This window comes from Haliaeetus albicilla, chromosome 1, assembly GCF_947461875.1.
Source record: "Haliaeetus albicilla chromosome 1, bHalAlb1.1, whole genome shotgun sequence".
Lineage (NCBI taxonomy): Eukaryota > Metazoa > Chordata > Aves > Accipitriformes > Accipitridae > Haliaeetus > Haliaeetus albicilla.
In genome coordinates, this window is record NC_091483.1 from 62,454,746 (window position 1) to 62,462,448 (window position 7,703).

A 7,703-nucleotide genomic window follows, 5' to 3' on the forward strand; every position below is an offset into this window, starting at 1 on the left:
AAATTAATATTCTTTTTCCAAATACTTTATGTTCCAAAATGGGGCAGGAGGAGAAAACAAAGCAAAAAAAAAAAAGAAACCGTCTTCATTCAAGTTCAGCTTAAAGCATCTTTATACCTGTGTGACATACCCGTTTTTTTAATCCATATATCAATGAGTCATAAAATAGTCATTGTATTTCATCATCATCAGTAATATTTGAAGGGTAAAATATTGACCATGTGACCAGTTTTCACATCAGTGCTTCCAAGCAGGGATAAAATATGAAGATGATGAAGACTAACACCATAATTCTTAATATAAGCACATAATATAGTGAGCTAAATAAATAAACTTGCAAAATATAAAATTTTCTTTTTGCTTTTAGGATTACAGTTATTTGAATTATCTGAGTACTGTAAAGCATCATAAAGTTAGAAACCTTGATTTTGAATATGAAATAGGAAGAAAAAACAATTGAAAACAAAAGTGGTGAATGTGAGAGATATTAATCTTATTCTTGCAAAATTTGGGGTTTGTCCTAGTTATATTTCTGCAGTTTTATAAAATACATTCACAATCCATGAAGAAGATAACAGGGACTAAATTACCTAGTTTCCAATTAATTTTCTTTTCAGCCTCTCTCTTATCATCTAAACTCCACTGGTAGACAATGTGGAGATGTACACATGCAAACTTTAAGCAAACTCTAATGTCTCACATGCCATTGGAAAATTATTTGGCCCCACTAACATTTATCAGTCAATTAACAAACATGGTGTTTTACAGATGAAACCCTTAGCTTACTAAGTTGTCCATATTTGTTCAGAAACAGAAGGAAAAAATGTTGTGCACTTGAGCAGCAGAAAAATATAGCTATAGTCCTGAAGAAGACAATATTTTTATGTTGTGGAAGTAAGTGATTGCTTTTGACAACGTTAAATGTTTTGATCACCTAGTCATCCTGTCAATTCATAAAATGAGTAAGAGTACTTGCTCAGCTTTCCCTAAATGACACTCTACAAGAAGGAGTATCTTGATAGCTACACTTAAAAGCAAAATCTATTGCAGTAATGGATAATCTTGACAATTTCTATTATTTATTTTAGCATTTGCAAAGATATAACCTAACTCAGTGCTCTAACAGCCAATTAATTTGTTAAACTGAATCACAGTATGGACACAAAATTCAGCTTCACATACAGTGTTACTGAACGTTTGTAATTCTGTTTTATGGGATTGAGAATAAGAAAAAGTTATTTATAAGTTACAGTTTAGATTGTTATTAAAGGTTCAGGTATACTTTGCAGGGTTCTAAGGTGCTTGTTATCTGATTCAGGACCCTCAGTTAAATGATGACAGAAGCTTTCATATATAGGCCTAGTAAAGGCCTCTTTTTTAATATTTGCATTCTAAATTGCTTATGATAACAAAAATAGTAATATTGTCATGTCCTACCTGCTGATTTTCCCACTTCTGTGTTGTTTTCTTATCACCTCTGTCCTTTTTGTCTTTTATGTAAACCAAATAACATTCCTGCTAATATTTTTCCCTTCTTTACTGGTAACAGAATTGGCAGCATTTCTTAAATTTTTTCTTTCTAAAGGAAGAAGAGGCAAGGAGAAACTTCTGGAGCAAGATCACAATTTTCTCTCACAAACATGAAGACTGAAGCAGTACGCAACTATTAGTCTTTTGTTGACCAAGTTCCTGTTCCACAGAGGCACGGAATCAAATTGAAAAGTGCTGTGAGTCCTGCTTCCCTTTCCAGTGTTGGGAGTTACGTGACTCTCCCTTCTCATCTTTCATTCATATCCTGCTCATTTTATGTATCAGAGTCAGTAGTTAAAATTAATTAGGAAGTTCTTGCACTTAGACAATGACATCCAGGATACAGTTACATCCAGGTTTGGAAAAAAAAAAAAAAAAAGCCACCCTAAAATGACAGTGGGAGGGAATCCTCTAAAACCTCATAAATCAGCTCTTTCAAATACTAGGGTTCATATTTTAGCCCCTTAGAGGCACCAGGAATTTTACAGATTGCACTTGTACATACCCAGATCAACAGGTCCAGTAATTACAGGGACACTGGGATGTGCTGAGAAAAATCAGCTGGGCTGTTATAGTGAGACAAGCAGGTAGAACTCTACAGACACCCAGAAACAAGAGTGGGATGTGGAAATCTACCTCAGTATTGTGTTTCCTCTGTTTTGTGATGGCAGCTCAACCCCTTAGTTATCTAAAAATTACAGCTTTATACCGTGCCAGGCTTCCTTCTAGGAAGGACCTTATGGCATGAAGGCAGAACAATAAAAAAGAATCTCATGATAGGCTGGCCTATACTGTTGACAGTACAGGTGCTTGCAGGAGTCCAGACTCATACATAGTGTGAACCTAAACTTTCTCCTTTGATATGATAATTAAAATCAATTAATTTGGACTTGGATTCATGCAGAGGATATACAAGTCCATTTTAGGCCTGAATATCATCCCAGGTCTACAGTACAATATACATTTATTTAAAGTGTCTTAAAACTAGTTATAGGTCTCAATTAATGATTAATATAATAATAATTTTAGTATATTATTGTATATATGCAATTCTTAGTAGTGTCTACTTGTAGCCTACTACAATTCAGTGTAGTAAAGAATGCCACAGAACACAATGTACTTATAAAATTTGTAGGCAGTGCTGTCACCACGATAAAGATCAAAATATTGGAAGGCATTCTATAGTTTTTTAGAGCTTGTGACAAAGAAATAAATCCACCTGACTTACAAATCGAAAAGGATCATCAGAGCTATTGCAAATTCTTCCCATAGAACATACATTTTTTTATATTATATATGTTGCATATTATATATTCATTCTGGAAAACTGAAAGAAAAATCTGAGCAAAAATTCATAAAATCCTTTCCTGTCCCCACTAAAATAAGGCTGCCCTTGAAATAATTTGCAGAACCAGCTTAATCAATGCAAACCAATGTTGTAAAATACATTAAGAAAGGAAGTAAATAAGAGTACTAAATTTCAATGAAACTGCAGAGGGTATTTAGGCAGATAGAAGTAACATTCAAAGTGAAATTTATTCAAGGCACTGAGGTTATGCTATAAGGTAGCCATGGAACATTTTCTTAGTTTTAGGATGATTCATTTTCTCACTATCCCCAGGAAAGGGAATTGACCAGTCCTATCATAGTTAATTAAAATTCAATTCTTATCCAATAATCCAGGTGGCTAGATGTAATTACATGTTTTTCATTGTTACATTCAATGGATACAATAAAGACCATTCCAAGAGGATGTTGTTTAATATGCAAAGTACAAAAAAGGAAGAGTTGTTCAGTAAACTGTAAATACTCCAAGGCATAAGCTCATTACTTCTGTTGCAATACAGAAGAACCTCACTAACTCACATTAATGACTTGGAGACCTACTGTAAATGACTGAAGTTTATTATGAGACACTAAGTGAAATAAATGGTAAAACTCTCATGGACTTACAATTGCAGTTTGATTGGTATCAAGGTAAATGAACAAGAAAAATAGCAAGAATAATTAACTACAAAATATCTACTACTCATTTATATGATGCACAGCTTCACTGAAAGTATTTGGGGGTATTTATGTTTTGGATGATATTTCCTTTTTTTTTTTTCCTTTCTCCCTACAGATCTTAATTGAGAAACATTTTTTTTTTTTTTTTTTGTGGGGTACAAATTATAGGGTATGCAGATTAATGAAATCTGAACAAGACTTTATTAAATCTCTAAAGCCAGTAAATTTTGCTGGTGAGCATAGATGAGACAAAAATAGTCTAATTATTCTCTTTTTAAGTAGAAACAATGGAACAGAACTGTATTCATTTCCAAAACAAAATGGCACATTTATTTTTGAAACATTTCTTCGTCTTATTGCAACTGTTGTTTTATCTCTATATTTAATAATTAAATAATAATCATAAACTTGGTAACCATTTTTTCTGCCACAAAAGCATACACTTGTAAAGGACAGATACTGAGGAATAGGTACAGGAATATGTACTCACAACATTGAGTCAGCATTAAAACACTGACTGTTGCAGGGTGTTGCTTTCATGGGTTTTTTTGCATGATGCTTTTAAATAGAATTTTCCTTCCTTATTTCAGTGTCGGTTGCCATTGTGTGATTAGATGCAGCAGGCTAGCAACAGCACACATAGCACCATCCTTTTCTGGTTACATTCTGGTTTTTTTTACACTGTGTTTTTCTTGATACAATAGGAGGAAATAAGCTACTCTATATCTTAGTGATTAAAAAAATAATAACCCACAAGGTGTTTTCAAACTTTCATTAACCATAAGTGGTCATGTGCTCATCTGGGAAAAATCTGCTAAAAATTATATAACATTGACTTCTTGAAAGGATGTTAGTTGATTTTGTATATGTTTTTTCTGATACTCTGCTTGTCATCTGGGTATGGATTTAAAGCTTTTAAAATCTGTAGAAGCTGGAGGTATGCAAAGGGAAGGAACTAGTTAAAAATAAGTGGAAGAAGGCAAATTTACATGAAATAATGATGTCACAAGAAGAACAAATAAAATGCACAGAAAAAGACATATGGCCACTTAACTACTGGAAAACATCTAGGATTTGTGCCCATTATCTCTGAAAGATGGAAAATTAGTTCATACATACAATTTCACAAAAGCAAAGTTGTTTATGTGTATTCTGATAAGTAGCTTTTCCACATCAGTGGAATTCATTTTCAGGATTCTGGCAACTAACTTACACAGAATAAAGGATTTCTGAAGGCTACCTCTGTGAGAAGCTCCAGCTTCTGATTCCAAGCAACTATGTTGGTTTTGGTTTTTTTCTTTTCTAATTTAAATTAAATGCAAAACAAGCAAATAGTAATGGTGCTGAACATTTTCAGTGCTGAACATTCACTTACATAGAAAATCAAGTTCTGAAAGGATTTAGATGTTACTCTACCTAGAATGTGAAAGCATGTTTTTTTGTTTTATCAGACAAAATAAAGCACTGAAGTACCACTTTAGGTCTCTGCATCTAACAATCTAACACTGAGATCTTCAAGTATATATTTATTGCTCTTGAGCACAGGGCTATTGAATGTGCCCTGTATATTTAACCTTCTTACCTAGCCCCAGAGATTAGTTGTTCCTTTGTGGTGCTTAGTCTTACAGGTGTGCTCTAAATTCCAAGCAAATGGCAAACAAAAGTCTCAACAACAGGCAGCAGGGCACTCAAGTGGGGAGGAGTAGAGGCACAGGATTGCTGCCCTGCTCCTGCGGTATCCAAGAGAACTGTCTGCAGGCAGGCAGGCAGCAGGGTGCCTGTCTCAAGCACTGGCTTCCATAGCACTGTTCCCCAGGCTTCCATAACAGTATCCTAGGGTGGATATCTGCTGCCTTTCCAGTTGGAGAATATTCAGGTTTCTTTATTACTATGCATGTATTCACAATAAATAAGCCTACTTGAAACAGAGACTTGAGATTCAAACTTCCAAACATCTAATGACTAGGTTACACCATCATTATGAGTTTCTGGTTTTCTGAGTAGTTAATCCTTAAATAACTTGTGAAGCTTCACCAAAAATGAGTAGGAGACTTGTGACGTTACTAGCCTGATAGCTAGTACAACTTTGCACAAAGTGGTGGACCTTGATCAGCGGTTGTTCTTCAAAGGAAGGCAGTGATCTGAAGGCTTGAATGACCTCAATAAAGTGATATCTTTGCTACTGAGTCTTTTTACATCTCATGTAAAAGTTAGTTTCACTGTCCAGTCTTACAGGTGTGGTCTGAAATCAGGCATTTTTATGGAAGACAGAATAGGTATCCAATATTAGACATGTAAATTGAAGTGTTTGCTTACAGTGAGATGTATTTACGGTGCAATGATATTATACTGCAAAATAGAGGCATACTTACAAGTCATAGGTAAAAACACATATTTTTTAAAGACATCTCAAATAGTTTTCAATTGCTGCAAAAGATCTTTTGAGGTCCTAAACCCATTCCCAACCTTCAGACATCTCCAAATTGACCTTAAGTACTTAAATATTTGTGACATCTAATATCATGCACTTTTATTGTAATGTCTTCAGTTAAATGCAAAGCTTTTTAACACTCCAGTTTCAAACTATAATCCTCTTTGAATAAAACACCCCATTACTGACCATGGGTGCTTCCATGGTTTATTTATACTCTTTCTTATTTTTGTGGATTCTTTGTCAGATTTCTATTCCATGAACAGTTTATATATAAATATATATAAATATGTAAAAATCTTATTGTTGTAGTTTAAGTGGCCAATCAAAAGCACTGAGCTCAAGAAAAGTTGCCTGCCAGTCCATGATATAAAGGCCACTTTGTGACAGTGAGACTTTCAAGAGCATAGCCATTAAAAATTTCATTATTAAACAACAACAAAAACAAGAAGGTTTGTATATTTGGTAGGTGTAAAAATAAACAGAATTCAAATAAAATATAAACTCTAGTGTCAAATGTACAACATGCATTCCTTTCTAGTGCATTTCATTAAATGAATTCAACCAAAAATACAGTTTAATAGAAAATATCCATTAGTCCAAACTGCATTCAGGGGGAGAAAAGGCTCAGCTAAGAAAGAGACAAAGAAATAGAAAGTAGATCCAACATCCCTATGTGTTAAAAAAAAACCCTGCCCTCTTTACTAAATAAATCTTTCTTAAAGGCACCTTCTGACAGCCACTCTGACAGAGAAAATGGCCATCAGCAACAATTGGCAGCCAAAGAATATTGAGCTGCTTTGAGCTGTTCTCAAGAGATATGAATTCTAGCGAACAAATCCTTTTACACTGGCTAAAAAAAGTTCAGGTTTTTACCTGTGATCACCAGATGCTCAGCAAATAAACCTCTGTTGCAGCATCCCTCTGCTGCAGAGCTTGGTGAGATTCTTTTGAAGCATTACATTTCTATGGGCTTTCTGTACTTTAAAAGTTTAGTGAAGGACTGAAGGTGTGTTTTTGGCCGAATTACTTTTTTGTTGTTGCAAAACAAGTTAAATTTTAATACCTCATATCCAGCTTTCCGTGATGTAAGAAATATAATGCCCTCTTCTAAAGATCTTGCTGTCATTGCTTAAATTCCATAGATGCCTCCTAGGTATTATAATAACTATAATAATAATATATAAAGCCATGCATTTATATATATGTATATAAATATATATATATATATAATGCACATTTAGAGATTAAGGAAATTTGGCTTATCCAGCAATTAATGAAAATAAACCTGAATTAAAATGTAGTATTTTATGGTACTTGCAAATAAAAGTAGCAGACCAGCTTTTGCTATAGTGTGGTTTGAATAATCATGAGGACATACCATCTATGGATAGCCATTCACAAGCACAACAAGCTGGGATCATGTAGCCCAATAATAAGTATTGCCATGGCTCCTAACAGGCCATAAGCTCTGTGTTGAATTTGCAAGATGTCGGGCTTGGTTTGCCTGAACTTTACCTGGACAGCCTTACAGATTTCTTTTACTTTGTTTCACTGTGACAACAATTTCTCTATTTATCCAGGTATTTATGGCTAATTTATTTTACTTGTGTTTATCTTTATGTGGTATAAGCATAGTTTTATAGAAAGGAAGAAGCAGTTATTCTGTATAGAATGAGATTTTACAACTGTAACACAATGAGGTAGAGAAATACAGACCTGGTGCAACAGCAGG